Source organism: Bactrocera neohumeralis, chromosome 6, assembly GCF_024586455.1.
Source record: "Bactrocera neohumeralis isolate Rockhampton chromosome 6, APGP_CSIRO_Bneo_wtdbg2-racon-allhic-juicebox.fasta_v2, whole genome shotgun sequence".
NCBI lineage: Eukaryota > Metazoa > Arthropoda > Insecta > Diptera > Tephritidae > Bactrocera > Bactrocera neohumeralis.
The window spans coordinates 53,458,238-53,477,216 of NC_065923.1; the positions used below are offsets into that span (position 1 = coordinate 53,458,238).

General features: G+C 38.1%; 1 protein-coding gene across 3 annotated transcripts in view; it reads right to left on the bottom strand.

Moving 5' to 3' along the window:
* LOC126762764 (uncharacterized) overlaps positions 1-18,979 on the bottom strand; it is a 165,683-nt gene that overhangs the window by 7,999 nt on the left and 138,705 nt on the right. The window lies entirely within an intron of this gene.

Genomic DNA, 18,979 nt, shown 5'->3' on the forward strand with positions numbered 1-18,979 from the left:
AATACAGTACTACGTACCTTAATATAAAAAATATAAAAAAGTATAGACTTTTCAGAACTTACGCTTTGGTAGAAAACTCGCCTGGTTTTTAGGTTAAATTTAATATTTTGACGCCAAAAGCTAAACGGTTATCAAAATTGAGTGTTATCTATTATCTCGTACCAATAGTCAGATAATGGAAAATATCTTTGGATAAAATTCTATACCAAAACTTAATTTTATTATTTTTGTTTTAAGAATAATGATTACTCCATTTTTAACTATCTAATTTAATTTTCTTCGTTCGATATGTATTTCTTCTTCTGCCTCTACAAGGTGTTGAGGTGTTGTTTACATAGCCGGAGCATTAGCGTAGCCAATTCTAATCCCAAAATATATATTTTAACTATCGTTTCATTGATATTGGGACAGAGTGAGTTAGTTGTGAGCTTGCGTGTCACCAAGTTTGCATAAATATATCGAGTACGCAAATATTCAGGAATCATACTTCCAACACTTTCCTCTGATATCCCGATCAGTTTATTTTAATTTTTAATGCTTCTAAAAGGAGGATGGAGTCATGTGTAGAAGTTCACGCAAGTGAGGAAAGTTCTCTGATCGCCATTCACTGGGAAGTGGCCAGAAACGATTCTTTTACACATGGCTCAAGCAGCTCACTACTTCCGGTCTTTGACCACGTATCCTCTGTGTAGCCTAAGAACATCCGTTCGAAGGCGAGCTAAAGTGAGAAGGCGACACATCCCCCCCCTGCATAAGGTTGTCCGCTGGGTTTGGGACCCGCCACGTAAAAAACTATACCAATGAAAAACTGCCAACAGCCTCGGATTAGAAACCCCCCTTTCGATGACGACCATGGCAAACGAAATAAGGACTACGATATTAGGGCATGCATGTCCTCATGAAAATAAAGGCTGACATCACCGCCGTCCAAGAAATACGATGGACGGGACAAGGACTGAGACGAGTAGGTCCTTGTGACATTTACTACAGTGGCCATATAAAGGAGCGCAAGTTTGGTGTTGGATTCGTGGTGGGAGAGAGACTCCGTCGCCGAGTACTATCATTCACTCTGGTGAATGAACGTCTAGCCACAATCCGCATCAAAGCGAGGTTCTTCAACATATCGCTGATTTGCGCCCACGTCCCGACGGAAGAGAAGGACGATGTGACCAAAGATGCCTTCTGTGAGCGCTTGGAGCGCACATATGAGAGCTGCCCCCGCCACGATGTCAAAATCGTGCTTGGCGACTTTAACGCCAGGGTGGGCAAAGAAGGTATCATTGGCACTACGGTCGGTAAATTCAGCCTCCACGACGAAACATCCCCAAATGGGTTGAGGCTGATCGACTTCGCCGGGGCCCGAAGTATGGTTATCTGTTGTACTAGATTCCGGCATAGAAAAATTCATCAAGCTACCTGGCTGTCTCCGGATCGAAAAACTACCAACCAGATAGATCATGTTGTGATAGACGGAAGACACGTCTCCAGTGTTTTAGATATGCGTGCACTCCGAGGTCCTACTATCGACTCGGACCACTATCTTGTTGCAGCCAAGATTCGCACCCGCCTCTGTGCAGCAAAAAATGCACGCCAACAAACACAAGGAAGGTTCGACATCGAGAAGCTGCAATCACAACAGACAGCCGAACGATTTTCTACTCGGCTTGCACTCCTGCTCTCTAAAAGCACTCGTCAACAACTCGGTATAAGGGAACTGTGGGACGGCATTTCAAATTCCTTACGTACAGCTGCAACCGAAGCCATTGGTTTTCGGAAAGTGCAAAAGAACAGCTGGTACGACGAGGAGTGCCGCAGCGGAGAGAAAACAGGCTGCCTACCTCGCAACGTTACGATCGGCCACAACACGTGCGGGATGGAATGGGATAGCACCCCCAAAGGTGATTTAGTCACCGATGCTCAGATCATACTTAAATTATGGAGGGAAAACTTCTCCAGCCTGCTGAATGGCAGTGAACGCACAACGCCAGAAGAAGGCGAACCCGATTCCCCAATGGATGACGATGGAGCAGACGTTCCATTACCCGACCATGAAGAAGTTCGAATAGCAATTGCCCGCCTGAAGAACAACAAAGCGGCAGGGGCCGACGGATTGCCGGCCGAGCTATTCAAACACGGCGGCGAAGAACTGATAAGGTGCATGCATCAGCTTCTTTGTAAAATATGGTCGGACGAAAGCATGCCCAACGATTAAAATTTAAGTGTGCTATGCCCAATCCACAAAAAAGGTGACCCCACAATCTGCGCTAACTACCGTGGGATTAGCCTCCTCAACATCGGATATAAGGTTCTATCGAGCGTATTGTGTGAAAGATTAAAGCCCACCGTCAACAAGCTGATTGGACCTTATCAGTGTGGCTTTAGACCTGGCAAATCAACAACCGACCAGATATTCATCATGCGCCAAATCTTGGAAAAGACCCGTGAAAGGAGAATCGACACACACCACCTCTTCGTCGATTTCAAAGCTGCTTTCGACAGCACGAAAAAGAGCTGCCTTTATGCCGCGATGTCTGAATTTGGTATCCCCGCAAAACTAATACGGCTGTGTAAACTGACGTTGAGTAACACCAAAAGCTCCGTCAGGATCGGGAAGGACCTCTCCGAGCCGTTCGATACTAAACGAGGTTTCAGACAAGGCGACTCCCTGTCGTGCGACTTCTTCAATCTGCTGGTGGAGAAAATAATTCGAGCTGCAGAACTTAATAGAGCAGGTACAGTCTTTTATAAGAGTGTACAGCTGCTGGCGTATGCCGATGATATTGATATTGATATCATCGGCTTCAACACACGCGCTGTTAGTTCTGCTTTCTCCAGACTGGACAAGGAGGCAAAGCAAATGGGTCTGGTAGTGAATGAGGGCAAAAGCAAATATCTCCTGTCATCAAGCAAACAGTCGTCGCACTCGCGACTTGGCTCTCACGTCACTGTTGACAGTAATAACTTTGAAGTTGTAGATAACTTCGTCTACTTAGGAACCAGTATTAACACCACGAACAATGTCAGCCTGGAAATCCAACGCAGGATTGCTCTTGCCAACAGGTGCTACTTCGGACTGAGTGGGCAATTGAGAAGCAAAGTCCTCTCTCGACGAACAAAAACCAAACTCTATAAGTCACTCATAATTCCCGTCCTGCTATATAGTGCAGAGGCTTGGACGATGACAACATCTGATGAGTCGACGTTGCGAGTTTTCGAGAGAAAAGTTCTGCGAAAGATTTATGGTCCTTTGCGCGTTGGCCACGGCGAATATCGCATTCGATGCAACGACGAGCTGTACGAGATATATGACGACATTGACATATGTAGTTCAGCGAATTAAAGGCAGCGGCTACGCTGGCTAGGTCATGTTGTCCGAATGGACGAAAACACTCCAGCTCTGAAAGTATTCGACGTAGTACCCGCCGGGGGAAGCAGAGGAAGAGGAGGACCTCCACTCCGTTGGAAGGATCAGGTGGAGAAGGACCTCGCTACGCTTGGAATATCCAATTGGCGCCACGTAGCGAAAAGAAGAAACGACTGGTGCGCTGTTGTTAACTCGGCTATAATCGCGTAAGCGGTGTCTACGCCAATTAAGAAAAAGGATGCTTCTAAAATCTTCCCCCGCCTGTTTGGCATAAACAGTGTTTCATTAACAACTGAATTCAAAACTATAACTTTTTCCGAAATACCCAAACCTCATCAACCAATTGCCCTGACAAATTAGGGTTCGTACGTATTTTTTTTAAAGTTAGGTATAACTACACACACGGAATGTGACTACCCTTGAAGGAATATAAAAAAAATAGAAAAAGATTTAATATTATAGCTTTGGTTAAAGGTAGCAGTAATTTTGACACCAAACTATTTTTGAAGGCCTTCTCTTTAGCCTTTAAAGAGTTGGTCTTTAATTTCAAGATTTTCACTAGTTGCTATCTTGGAGTTTGAACGAAAGTATATGATGACCAAAACGTCAAGGGCTTTTAGCACGCACACTTGCTTAATTCAATTTGGGTATGTGAGTATTAATATCGTAATAATATATTGTCCCATATCATCATTCACTCAAATCATTAATCAATATAAAAATTGTATGCGCGAAATAAATTAATCACAAGACTACACACTCACTGAACGCTTGCTGACTGTCTTAGTGAAATGTTTTCGGAGCCTTACATTGTAATGTCTTATCACTGGAGGTTATACAACTCAAATTTTCATGTCGAATAAAGACGATAATTATTTTAATGTGTTTCATAAAATATACAATGATTGTATAAATAAATATGTGTGTGACAAAACTGTACTCAAAACCTATTACGTAATTTTTCAAATAATTTTTTGCTTAAGGAAAACAAACAAAAATGAAATACAAGTATAAATAATTTTAAAAGAAGGTGACCGAGCCATTGTACTTTGCATTATCATTTTACACAATTATTAGACTATATCTAATTTTTATTTTGGCAAATTTCACCATTGACAGCGCAAGGAGTTCTTAGCAGCAACTTTTATTGCACACTGTACACGCATTTTTGCGAGTATGTTACATTAAATGTATCCAATTCTTCCCCATAGATTGGTGTATTGAAATAATAAATAATCCCAATATTTGCGCAATAAAGGGCAAATCACTAGTGGCTGCAACAGGTGCCACTGGCATCAACTGCTGTCAACAACATCATTTCTCAAAGCAACAGCTTTTTCTGCATTTTTTTTTTTTGAAATATCCCGTGTGTTTCATGCACATATTTATATACTCACATTCTATACACATACATATGTGTTAGAGATTTCCTTTCATCTGTGATAACACGTGAATTGGTTGGAATAGTGCAAACTAACTTGTAGGGAAAAGAGTCAGTTGTAAAAGAGAGCGCACATAATGAGTGGCAATTGAAAGAACGGAACTATTTTTTTATAGTCTTTTTTTCATACATAAGCTTGTTTATAGTAACAGATGGCGATGCCTAATCGAACCCTTAAAGATGGTTGAATATATTGCCAGTTCTTTATTTGCCATGTCACATGATGATCTCCCTAACATTTATTGGAATTTCACTAGTGCAACTTTTTCCTACAGGGTATTTCCATAGTCTTTGTGTATTTGAGCAAGTTGGTTTCTGTACATGTCAGCCACATTTCACGCCACACTACACAATATTCCAGCGGAGCGTTCATTCCTGACCTCAGCCCATTTGCCGACTTGACATCACTCAACTAAATCTCACTGAATACACGGGTGGATAAGTGTGTGCGCAAGTGGATTTGTGCTAACGCAAATCCTCGTGACCAACAAAGCATTTCACAAGCAGCACCAGACATGCATAACTCCCAATGGAAGGCAAATATATAGTAGCCAAGAATGTGAGGCTGAGCAACAAGAGCGAAAGAATGGAGGCTAACGCACAACACGAGTGGAAGAGTCATAGAAAGGACAGACGCGCTCATGCTTGGCTTATAAATAAAATAAAAGACGGTGTACAGTTATGTTATACACAATGCAGATGCGGTGCTTATAAATAAAAGTGGATAGACAAATAAACCACGAATGACCTATGACAATTGCATTTGTGCTATCGCCGCGAGCGAAATCAGCATTATTACGCCGAATGTGAGGGTAGGAATACGTTTGAATTTCAATGAAACCTAACCGTAAAGGCATATGATTCTGGTAGTGAATTTACGACAACGACACCAAATAGGAATTTCTCTAAGGTGATTCAGTTACTAAAATTGTACGAGCAGTTCGCTTTCGTATTTCTTTTCAGCTTTATAGTTCTACCTCTTTAATTCAATTTAATACGGTTATCTTTATTCTTATTATGGTGTCAGCAGTACTTCTTCTTCGAAACACTTTGCTGTATTGAAGTTTTGCGGCTTCCCCTCTTGGCGGCCTGAAGAGTTATATAAAATGGTACAATAACCTTCGGAGTTAGTTAATCGTTTCACGAAGCACCAAGGAAGCCAATTTGTTCCATTGTTTTGTGTTTATGTGCAGAGAAGTACAACCATTCTTTTGCTACTACTAAATCTTTTGTAAACACTTCGAGAGCCATCTCATGGGATCTCATGTCACCCACACCTTATTACTATGTATTTGAATGGGAACGGTGAGAGATTCACACAATATTGTTTTCACTTCGCGAGGAAACAACTTTGAAATCCTTTTGTGCGTAAAGTGGCCCCTTTTTGATATAATTGATATATGTTCAATCTTTATTCTGGCGTTCACCCTACAACCTATTTTACTTCTTATGTGAGATGCGGAAAAATTCCGTAACACGTTTGTGCGAAACGTCCTCAAATAAATGGTGCTGACCGTTACAAAAGTAGTAAGAACGATGTTTATTATGTGGAGTCTTTCAAAATATCATTGGAAATGAACATCTTTCAAAATTTATTACAAACCTTAAGAGAAAAATGTTGACAGGAATTACGAAAAAGTGAAAATACAATTAAATTAGTGCTACCTAGGATAAGCTAGCGGTTTCCGATAGGGAGTGTGACAAAGTGTACAATTTTTATACTCTCGCTTCATGTTGCTACAGAGTATAATAGTTCTGTTCAGCTAACGGTTGTTTATATCATCTAAAACTAGCATATTTTTGACAGATCACGCATGAGTGGCGTCAGGCTGTCATGTTATTTTGTTCAGCATTGTTTGGCATTTCAGCATGGAAAGACTTGCACCTGAACATTGTTTACAAATAGTTCATGTGTTTCGCGCGTTTCAACTTATGGTCAACAAACATCGGCCCACTGGGCGCAATATTCGTTTTCTTGTTTTGAGCCGGTTGATTGGATCGTGTGATATCACACAGTTAGACTTTTTCCTGTGAGGATTTGTAAAGTTTAAAGTTTATATGGACAATCTCGCTTTCATTCAGGCCGTGGAACAGAACATCACGCGTGTTATCAGTCGAAATGCTGGAATAAGTCATTGGAAATTGGACTCAACGGATGGACTATCTGAGACGTAGCCCGGTAAGAGACAATATTAAAAAAATAAATGCCATATAATGTTCTTTCGAAGGATAATAAACATTCCCATTAAATTTGAAGCACTTTGAGTCGTCCTTGTAGTCCAGCTAGTTTAGCAACCAGGTTTTATATGCTGCTGCAGTTTTTAATATTTCTGCGTTGACCGAGTTCTAGTTGTCGGACTTGTTTATAGACAAGTAACTTATTTTCAATAGATAGTACTGATTTGTTACCAATTTGCCTGTTTATATCCTTGAGTCGCATATCTAGTTCTTTCCGTTTGCTTTTTATATGAACTTCCCGCCGTAGCTTGGAGTCAAGTGTCATTCCTAAATATTTAGCGGAGTTAAAGAAAGTCTATGAAAAATGGTAGGTGTTGTATTTTGTTGTTTGTGAAAACGATGTACTTATACAGACTTAGCTTCATTGAGTTTTATCTGCCATTTCTTTGCCCATTGTAGGACTTTATTTACAGCTTTTTGGATATTAGTAGTTGCCTCGTGTTCACTACTAGAAACAGGAAGCAATGCGGTATCATCTGCAAATGTGGCCAATTTTATTTCACGTCTTTGAAACATCCAACAACACAGTAGAACAGAATTCTTTATTTTTCAAAGACAATTACTGTGCCCAAAAATAAGGTGACATTGTATTTATTTTGAAAATTCTTTATTTATTCTTCCAAATCAATTTCATCCCCTTCAAAGTAATCCCCTCCCGATGCAATGCACTTATGCCAACGGATTTTCCAATCTTCGAAACACTGGTTGTGGTCACTTTCCGGGATGGCCTTCAGTTCCGTCTTCGCTGCGGCTTGAATCTCCTCTATCGTATAAAAACGGTGTCCCCGGAGCGGTCTTTTGAGCTTGGTGAACAGCCAGAAGTCGCATGGCGCCAGATCAGGTGAATACGGTGGTTGCGGAACGATAAGGGTTGAGTTTTTGGCGAAATGATCATGGGATGGTGCATTATCGTGGTGTAAAAACCAAGAATTGTCTTTCCACAATTCGGGCCTTTTTAGGCGGATGGCGTTACGCAAACGACGCATAACGTCCAAATAATATTCCTTGTTGACTGTTTGACCGGTTGGAAGGAAATCATAATGCACAACACCACGATAATCGAAGAAAACAATCAACATGACCTTGATTTTTGAGCGACTTTGGCGCGATTTTTTTGGTCTCGGCTCTCTTTTGGCACGATATTCGCTCGATTGATCGGTTGTTTCGGGGTCGTAAGCATAGATTCAAGTCTCATCGCCAGTTATAATGCGTTTCATGACACCCTGGTAGTCGGAAAGCATCGTTTCACACACTTCAACGCAACGCCTTTTTTCAAAAAATTCAATGCTTTCGGTACCAGTCGAGATTTGACGCGCTTGAGGCCCAAAACATCCTTCAAAATGGTATTGGCTGAGCCTTTCGATATGCCAACTTCATCAGCAAGGTCTCTAATTGTTAATCGATGGATTTTCAATACCAAATCTTTGATTTGTTGAACGTGAGCTTCGTCGGTTGAGTTTGATGGTCGCCCTGGACGCTCTTCGTCTTCGACACGTTCACGGCCGGGTTGGAACTCACTATACCAATTGTAAACATTTTTTTTAGACATAGCCTCATCACCAAAGGCTTTCCGCACCATTCTCTACGTATCCGCAGCAGAAATTGATTCCGTAAACAAAATTTAATGCAAATTCTTTGCTCAACAAATTTCGACATCGCAAAACACGAAAAACTCACTTTTAGCAGCTCACAAAACGACACGTATCTCAAACACTAATGAATATTTTGACATGAAATTTGACATAGATGTGACTGACAGTACTACCAACCTAAAAAAAATAATTCTCCAAATCCTTGGACGCGCGGAGTTTAAATTAAAATGTCACCTTATTTTTTGGGCACAGTACATACTACTGTGATCAAATTGAAGGTAATCCCCTCACACTGCCAACGAATTTTCCTGTCATCATAGCACTTGGAAAAATCCTCCTTCGTGATGGCCATCAGAGCCTTTTGAGATTCGTCTTTTATTATCCTCAATTGAACCAAAACGGTGTCCTCGGAGTGGTCATGTGAATTTGCTTCACACGAAGGTAAATCAGGCGAATGCGGTGGTTGCGGCACGATATTAGTTGAAAATGTGGCGAAAGGATCACGAATAACTAAGGAAGCGTGAGAAGGTGCATTATCGCACTTCTTTGTTCAATAAATTCAGACATAGTAACAATCGAAGAATTCTCTTTTTGAGCCTCTCAAAACGACGCGACATACTGCCAATTTACAGAAAAAAAATTACCGATTCGAAAAACACGCGAAGTATAAATTCACCTTTCAATTTGATTACAGCAGTATGTATGTGTAATTTTGTGGATTTGATCAATCGTGTAATGGTTAGCTTGAAACCCAAAGTGATGCGCTGGAATTATAGCTTCTCAGACGTTTTATGAGAATTACCTCAAATGTTTCGAAATTGTTGGTAGTAGCAATACGGGCCGACTTTTGAATCATGATAGCTTTAGCAACTTTCCAATAAGTTATCATGTATTTGAAATTAAAATACGAGTTCATAATGTTGGCAATAAAAATACTTATCGGATGGTGGTTCAGAACATCGTCAGTAATCAGGTCGTAGGCGGGGAATTTTTATCAGGTGTTTCATTTGCTCACTCAGCAGATGTGTTGGCTAAATAATCAGAAAATAATTCAGTTTTTTTTTAGATTTCCACTGGCCCAAGTATCAGCCCTTGTTTTACTGGGACATTCTTGAGTTTTTGGTGTTCGTAGACTTTTACAGCTTCTCCAAAAAGAGTAATCAGGATTTCTTCCATTGATTAAGGACTGAAGATATTTTGAGAAATTTTCATTTTTAACCCTCTTAATTTTCTAATAAAGCTCTTTCGAAACTTTATTTAAAATACATTTATAAGTTCGGCATCGAATTTTATGTAACTCGCGTAGCAGCTTTCGCTTTATTTTAATTCTTTCCTTTATGTAATTAGTACTTTGGGAGTTTACAACAATTTTCCTTATATTTAGTGTATTTTTCCAAGCTACATGTTGCATTCTCAATTATTGTGAAGTGAAAATTTTCAGGTTCCATTTGTCTGTATTTAATATAGAGTCACATTTACTGTCATAATTTTACATGATCTTTCGGAAGTATAGCCAGTCTGTATCTTTACTCCATAAGGTCTCTGTTTCATCTTTAAAGATCACGGTTTCATCATTCAATGGAGAATGATCCGAGTTAAGGTCATAACCCTGATTAATCGACAGATAGTTCCGGAACATTTTGCCGACAATAAAAAATCTATCAGATCTAGAACTATTTGGCTATCTTGTGGGCATTATTATCATAAGCGCGTCTATAATGCCTAACTTCGGGTTTTTTGTAATACTTTATAAAGTTCTCTCCCCTTTGAAGTCGTAATCCTTGAAACCCAGCACACATTTTTTGCTTATAAATCTCCACCCATTATGAATCTATAGCTACCTGCATGTTTGCTTACTAAGTTTTGTGCTCTTCAAATTGGATTTTTGATGGATTGGATATATTTTCTGGTAAGATCCATTGTTTTGAATTGCAAAATCGGCTTTTAACGTAGAATGTGTATCCGTATTCATACTCACATCAATATTTTCCGATTTCAAAATAATTTCGATTTCATCCTTATTTTTTTCGAATTGTTGAATTCATCTTGCTTGTTGAGTTTCTGAAAGATCTGTACTAAAATGCAGTTATTGTAAACATTATCATTATTATTCGCTTTTAAAACATCAGAAAAATTATATTTTTTGATATTTCAGAAATAATGTTCAGAGCTTCTTGTATATTTTCGTTCTAAAATCTACAGGTCCTTTCGAGTTATATTGTCACCTTTTTTGTTTCCAATAGTTTCAGCTCATATTTTTTGCAAATCTTTAGCATCCTCGATAGTTGGCTGAATGCGCTTCACCACAGTTACAGCATTTAGCCTGCTGCTGCTCTGGGTTTGAACATTCAATGGTCTTATGTTTACCGGAGCACTTAACAAATCTTGGTTATTTATAGTATAGTGATTGGCAATATTAGCCAGCTCAGGTAGCTCAGGTAGGTTTAACGGTTCAGAAAAAACAATTGAATCTAATAGAGTTTAGGTCTCATAAATCTTTTTTATAATTTCCATGGGATCGAAGTTACTAAAAATAGAGGAGATTTTTAGTTCTCCATATTTGTTTTCTATTAAATTGACTTCTTTGTGGCGTTTAAGCAGCATTTGTAACAAGCAAAATCGTCCCTCAACGTCTCTTTTCTATAATTCAAACGACACCCAAAGTTCTTGCTTTTTAATATGTCCGACTGTTTTAAACGGGAATAAAAATTATTGTTGTTAACGTTCCAATTCAATGATATATTTTATGTAGGTTGCCTTTCTTCAGGACTCGAGAGCAAAAACAAATTTTAATCATCGAAAATTGCTTTATTGTTGTTCAAAATATTCTCCATTAAAATCTATACACTTTTGCCACTCTGATTGAGGTGCCTCCAAAACATGCCTTTTGAACGCAGCAACCGCCTGCACAGGTATCGAAAAACTTTGACCTCTTAGTTTATTTTTTTACGTTTGAACTTAAAAAGAAGTCATTTGGTGTCAAGTCATGAAATTACGGTGCATTACTCATCAAATCGATGTTTTGAATGCTGAAAAATGCTGTTGTTTCAGTCGATGTATGAGAGCTCGCATGGTCGTGGTGAAGAGAGATCCGTTTTCGGTAGTTGTTTTTCCTGATTTCGTGCAAGACAACTAACAAAAAATAGTTGCATATCACTCAGAATTTACTGTTCTGCGTTGTTCCAGTGGTGGCGGCATGTCCCGGTTTTCTAAAAAACAGGCAACCATTTGCTTGGAAGTGCTTCGTGCGCGATTAACTTTCTTGGATTCGGTAGTAGACTGTTGTTTAATTTCGGGCTAAAGCAAATAAATCCTCGATTCATCACCTATCACACTGTCATAGATGTATTTCGAAGCACCGTTATCGTATTTTGCTAGTATTCCTCTCGGCCAATCGACGCGAGTCTTTTCTTGAGCGATTGACAAATAATGTGCCATCCAATGCGAACTATTTTTTTACAGTCAAATGTTCAAGTAATATTGAATGTATGATATTCTCCCTAGTCGTTGCGCGTATGCCAAAATGTTCTGAGTAGGCACATCATCTAAAATGTCAAAATTTAGGACAAAATTGTGAATTTTCAGATTGGAACACTAGAGTTGGCAAGTCCCGAATTATAAAAGGCAATCAACGTACTCTGAAAACTACGCACAAGGAGAGTAGCTTTCCAATGCATATTCAGAATATTGGAACAATGGAATAATATTCAAGTTACGCCATCTTTTGGCAAACTTTATGAAAAATAATTGTACCATATGTAATAGTTTCTAACAAATTCACCAGAGATGGCGAATTAAAGTTGGCATGATTCTTAACACATTAACAGTATTTACATTTCGTCCTTCTGTTAATTTATAATGAGAACATAGTTCCCACTCACACAGGTGAGGCTTTAAATTAAGCATAAAGTGTCAAATTAGTGCATCCACATTCACAAATGCACACATGCACATGCACATATGTATGTACATTTGTATATACTTTATACTCGCATAAATGTTTTATAGTGACTGTAGATGGCTTACCGTTGGTTTGTTGGCCCAATGTGGGAGTTAAAGACCAACTTACTGCCAAGCAAACTAACTATCTCATTTCGGCATAACATATTGCGTACACTTATGTATGTGTTTGTATATATGTATAGATGTATAGTAGGTGTGAAGCACTTCATCCAAATGAGCAACGAGTAACTGTATATTTTATAAAATTTCATTTGCATAAGTAAGCAAAGATGACAGCCAGTGGCTACTATAAGCTGAGCACTCGTGTGACTACTAAGCTTTTATAAATTGCAGCGTAAGCTTACATATATAAAATGCATTTTTTGTTTAAAAGTGTTAAATTTATTTGAATGCTCGGAGTAGCGCAAAATTCGCCTTCGCAAGAGTGAAAATTTAAGCTTAAATTTAGCGCATTCTTTAAATTGTTACTTTTACCTCTTAGATTAGATTAGATTAGATTTATTTATGAGGAATGCACCGCGACCTTTGGTCTATTGTGCCCTCTCCTAAATCACAGGGACTCACTTAGCTCCAGCACATCGATGAATTCCAATATTCTACCGGGTGCTAGTGAGTCGATGCAATCCCTGTCCGGAAACATGGATCCGAGGGCCTTAATCCTGCGTCTGCAGACTGCTGTGCAGTCGATCAGCAGGTGTTCCGGTGTTTCAGGCTCCATGTCGTAGAACCGGCAGTTAGTGCTACTTTTACCTCTGCTCAATTTTCAGTTAGTAACTTCAAAAATCACCGCCTCACCATTTCTGCGAAATAAACTTTCTCCCCAATCTTCAAATTAGACCTTCACTGTAGTATATTTGTATAGGGTCTACAAAATTTCCTTCAAGGAACTTAATATATATTGTCCAGGATATAAAAATAAAACAAAATACATTTAAAAAAGTTTGAAAACCTTACCCCCGACTCCTCCCTCTTACCTAAACCAAGATCAGTTGTAGTATATATCATAGCACCCCAGAAAAACGAGTCTAAGGAGTTAAATCATATTTCAGTTCGATAACAAAATTTTGACCTATTAAGGAAAGTCAATAACCATTTGCATCTAACGATCACCATTGACTGCAACCTTGTCGTTTTGCCAATATTGGCTGCGGAGTGAAACAATACCAAATAATAAAAATTTCTGGAGCTTGAAAAGCTTCTTTGGCCTCTTCTCATATTTCTTTATCCATTAAACCAAAAGTTTACCGCTTAGATGATATGAACGATGTACTCAGCGTTTGAAAAGCTACTCCCGAAGCATTCTAGAAATTTTGCTGCTACGGAGTAGTAAATGAAAACCCTGGATGTACTCCATAAGTTGCCGTGGCAACAGACTTTCTAGAAAATTTTATAACTAAGAAAAACAGCCTCCTCCGTCTTGTGTTTGTTTGGTGAAGTAAAATGTTTGATTCGATAGAATTCCACGTTAAAAATACTGTTGCAAAAAAAATTAAGACTTTATTTAAATTTCGTATTTCGTGAGAAACTCACCGAAATATTTTTTTTAGTATACACTTGTCTTTCGGAAGTACATAAAGTGCATTCAGCGATTTCAGCGATGAGTGAAATTATTCATCAAAGAAGTTCCATGAAATTTTGTGTACGGAATCAAGTTTCTGGTGCCACAACATTCGAAATATTGAAAAGGGCCTTCGGTGAAAATCGTGTGTCGCGAAAAAGTGTTTTTGATTGGTATAAATTATTCAAGGGGGTCGAGAAAGCGATGACGACGAACCACGTCCAAAACGGCAATGAACATCAACTAATGATCAACATGCATTAAATGTTATAGGCAGTGGTGCTTGATAATTGACGACTAATAGTCGGAGATCTTATCATGATTTGGGCTTAAGAAATGTAAAAGCACGATTGGTTCCAAAATAACTAAATTATTATGAAAAAATCGATGAGTCATAGATCAATGCTACGACCCGAAAAGAGACAATCAATTGGCCGAATATGGTGGCAAAGGTGAGCCGAAGCCGGAAAAACCAAAGCTGGTCAAAAATTAAGGATATTTTGACAGTTTTCTTCAACTATTAGGTTGTAGTGCACTCCGAATTCCTTCCGAAAGGCCAAATTGTCAATAAGAAATACTATTTGAGTGTTATGCGTCGTTTGCTTGAAGGAATTCGAAAAAAGAGACCGGCATTACGAGCCGACAACTCATTGTTTTTGTACATCGTAATACACCGTCGCATAGTGCACTGATTCTTCGCGAGCTTTTCGCCAAATTTTTAACCAATTTCGTTCCCAACCAGCGTAGTTGCCTCATTTAGCTCCGTCTGACTTCTGGCTATGGGGAAACCATTTTGAGTCAATTGGAGAGGTTAAATGTGACTTTAGTAATTGTTTCGAGGATTAGAAAAAACGTTGGCAGAAGTGTATTGGGGACTTAGGCTTAAAGTAACAACACTTGCAGACCTTACTTTTACCTAAAGATTAAGATTAAATTATCCAAATATTAATTCTACATTTTTAAATCGCGTAAACCACGTTTTAACGTGAGCACGGATCATCTCTAATAAATTTAATGCAACTGAACTGATAAAACTACAACAACCAAATTGCTAAGTACAAATACCGAAAAACTTCTACCAACTGAATGAAAATGGACGAAATCGGAGAATGATCCTGCTCATTTTCCATATAACGGTACTATTCAGAACTACTAAAAACGTAATAAATCACTAACGAATTACCCCAAAAACATAAAATTTTACCTTCGAAATGGTGTGAGAAGGCGTTATGGGCCCCGGTGTGAAAACTGAACAATCGGCGTGGTAACGTCTACGTTTTGATGAAAGCCCAAAGCTCGGGACCCGACCAAATTGCTTCTCATATTTTTATGTCACAGTGTGAAAAGGGGCGCCTACTTCCTTATACGAGTAATACAATTTCTAATTCGATTTGATTCTTTCACTTTTCAATACACAAATCAAGAAATAATTAGTATAATGGGATAAAATTTCGCTCAATAATCCCTTTTAAGTATGGCTTATGACCAAAAACTGTTTAAGTCCAATACAAACTGTTCAAGACCCTAGATACCGAATTTTTAGACCCTGATACCTATAGTTGACTTTTAATCGAAAATGTCGGTCAATGTGTGAGATTAATTGGGATTAAGGGATATTCCTTCTCTTATAATAGTATGTCTGGATGTCAAAAATGGGTTGAAAATACTTTCCTTCGAGGTTCGACGTGAGTTATCTCAAAAAAAATCACAAAACATGTTTTATTCATAACAGTATATCTTTTTGCCTAAAATAAATACAATTGAGAGAAAATTTGACCAAGCGCCCATTTAAACCAAGATTTTTGGGCTTGCTCTATTGGTTATTGATAGTGAGATACCTAAATGAAACCCTGGGGCCATTTTTGTAGTATGTGGCGTGATAACAGTTATTTTATATAATTACTATAACATATTTTGTTAAGTTCAGCAAATTGTCGACGCAATTTAGAATATTTTGAATAGTTAGCAACTAAACCAGTTTTTTTAAAAAGTTTAAAAGCACGAGATTTTCTATTTTTTAATTTACATAATTCTTTCGAAAACCATAAATTAGAACTAATTTTTTGAGTAACAACACACTTCGGAACATATTTTTCAAATAAGTTTACAATAGTTTCATTAAAGTGGGAAGCACAAAATTCAATATTGCCACTGTAATCTGGCCAAGTTATTTTAGAAAGTTCGTAATTAATCTTCTTAAAATTAGCTTTCGCAAAGTTGAACCGAAAACAAAGGTCTTGTGTATTATTATAAGCAAAGTTGGCTATGATTTCGATGTTAATTTCCAAAGCAGGATGATACGTGTCCACTGGCCGAACTAAAGGATCACATCGGAGACAACAGAGAACATTGAAGCGTTGTCGACGTAAACTAGATCAAAGAGTTTGCCAAATTCGTTTGAAATTAAATTAATTTGGTTAAGACCCAGCTCCGACATTTCATCTAAGAACTCGTTAAAACATGAACGAGTACTAATAGGGATGGTGTGATAATCAATAGATTTCCATGATACGCACGGTAAGTTGAAATCTCCCAAAACAATCATGGAATCAGTATCATTAACCATTGAGAAAACATTACTTATTAATGAAGCATGCTGCATATATACAGATATGTCAGAGTGAGGCGGAGGCGCAAATACGAATGCCTTAAATTCAATGAAGTCTGCATACGGAACATCGACTTCTTCAGATGGAATTGAAGAATGAACAGCAAACAAGACGCCACCTCCTTTTCTGTTCAGCCGGTCATATCTAAAGATTTCGAATTCGCTGTTGAATATTTCGTTATCAAAAATGTGGGGCTTTAGCCAAGTTTCTGTGAAAGCAATGATTTTAAAGTTACTTAGATACAAATCAGTAATTTTTGTATTAAGCCCTCTAACATTTTAATAATAAATAATTAGCGAATTATTGTTAATTAGTTTTTGTATCAACGGGATTTCTTGGCATTTTAGTGATAACTACAGGGGGCTTATCACGTTTGTGCTCGAATTCGCGCACAAAGACCCCAGATGGCCAGAATGAGTTGTCAAGTATCAATTGAAAATCAGCGGATACGTCGAACTTAAACGAGGAAATATCCCTGTTGTATTTGAAATTAAATTTACGGATGTCTGTATCTACCGTTTTTAATTTCGACGAGATGTAACTGTTTATATCCGCAGCAAGTCTCGAGATAAAAATTGCTTTTTTCCGCGGTATTACCACTAAGTTTTTATTAGCTGACTTGGAGGTATTTGGAGGCGGATCGTGTCCTGAGCATTCTCTCCTTGAGGACGAGGGGATGCAAGATTTATGTGGTCAATAGTGGGTGGGGGCATTCTTTTTAAAGAAGATACAGTGGTATCTTCATGTTTTCGTTTAAGTTTTGAGTATTGAAACAGCGTTTCATAATGATTAATTTTTCAATGTAAGGGTTTCAAGCTCTCGACCAATCTCCTTGAAACCATTGCGCGCCTAAAAACTTTTAAACAATCTTTACTGCAAGAATGGAATCCAAAATCCTACCTGTCAGTCCAGAAGCCCATCACAAAGCCAACAAGTTTCGGAAAGTTACAAGTCATAATGAACAATAACAGTATTAAACAAAAATATAAAAAATGTTAAGAAAAGTAAAAAGCGCGATGACAAAAATATTTATAACAAATTAATGCAAGTTGCAAAGATAACAACCAATGTAGCGAACAGTTTGAGATGCACTTAACACACGAAAAGTATGAAACTCGCGATCAGCTGTGGACAAAGATGGAAATGAATAAAAACAAGAGAAAACTTAAGTAAGCAATATAAATTAACACTAACAATTGCACTATTTAAAATGTAGCAACAAAAACAAATTGAAAATGACTCGGCATAATAAATTAAAATTAGCCAGAACAGAATTAAAGTAAAATCAATTAATTCACTAGCACAATATAACACTGATACTTATCTTAAAAGATCACTTAATACAAAAATTTTCACAATAAAGTTTTAAATATAAATTAAATAAATTCGCCAGAGCACCAAATTCACAGCTGAGTACGAGAATTATAGTTAGTTATACCATATACTAAATAGATAATGATTTTCGGTTTCCTAACAAACCTTATGTCGAATACGTCGGTCTGTATGAGTTATATGTATTGAGTATAGGTATACACAAAATTGCGTACATTCCGATCTTTTGCTTGACGTTTTACATCTTAAGACTTTGATTCTTGCAAGTTGCAAGAGTATAAAATATGCAGATACACCCGAACTTAACCCTTCTTTACTTTTTGTACTCTCGCAACAATGTTGCTAAGGAGAGTATTATAGTTATGTTCACATATCGGTTGTTTGTAGGTCCTAAAACTAAAAGAGTCAGATATAGGGTTATATATTCCAAAGTGATCAGGGTGACGAGTAGAGGCGAAATCCGGATGTCTGTCTGTCCGTCCGTCCGTCTGACCGTCCGTCCGTCCGTGCAAGCTGAGCTTGAGTAAACATTGAGATATCATGATGAAACTTGGTACACGTATTCCTTGGCTCCATAAGAAGGTTAAGTTCGAAGATGGCCAAAATCGGCCCACTGCCACGCCCACAAAATGGCGAAAACCGAAAATCTATAAAGTGTCATAACTAAGCCATAAATAAAGATATTAAAGTGGAATTTGGCACAAAGGATCGCATTAAGGAGGGCATATTTGGACGTAATTTTTTTGGAAAAGTGGGCGTGGCCCACTACTATAGCTATGTCAACCAAACTCTATAGAGTCCTTTTCTTCAGGCATTTCCATATACAATTCAAAAATGGAAGAAATCGGATAATAACCACGCCCACCTCCAATACAAAGGTTA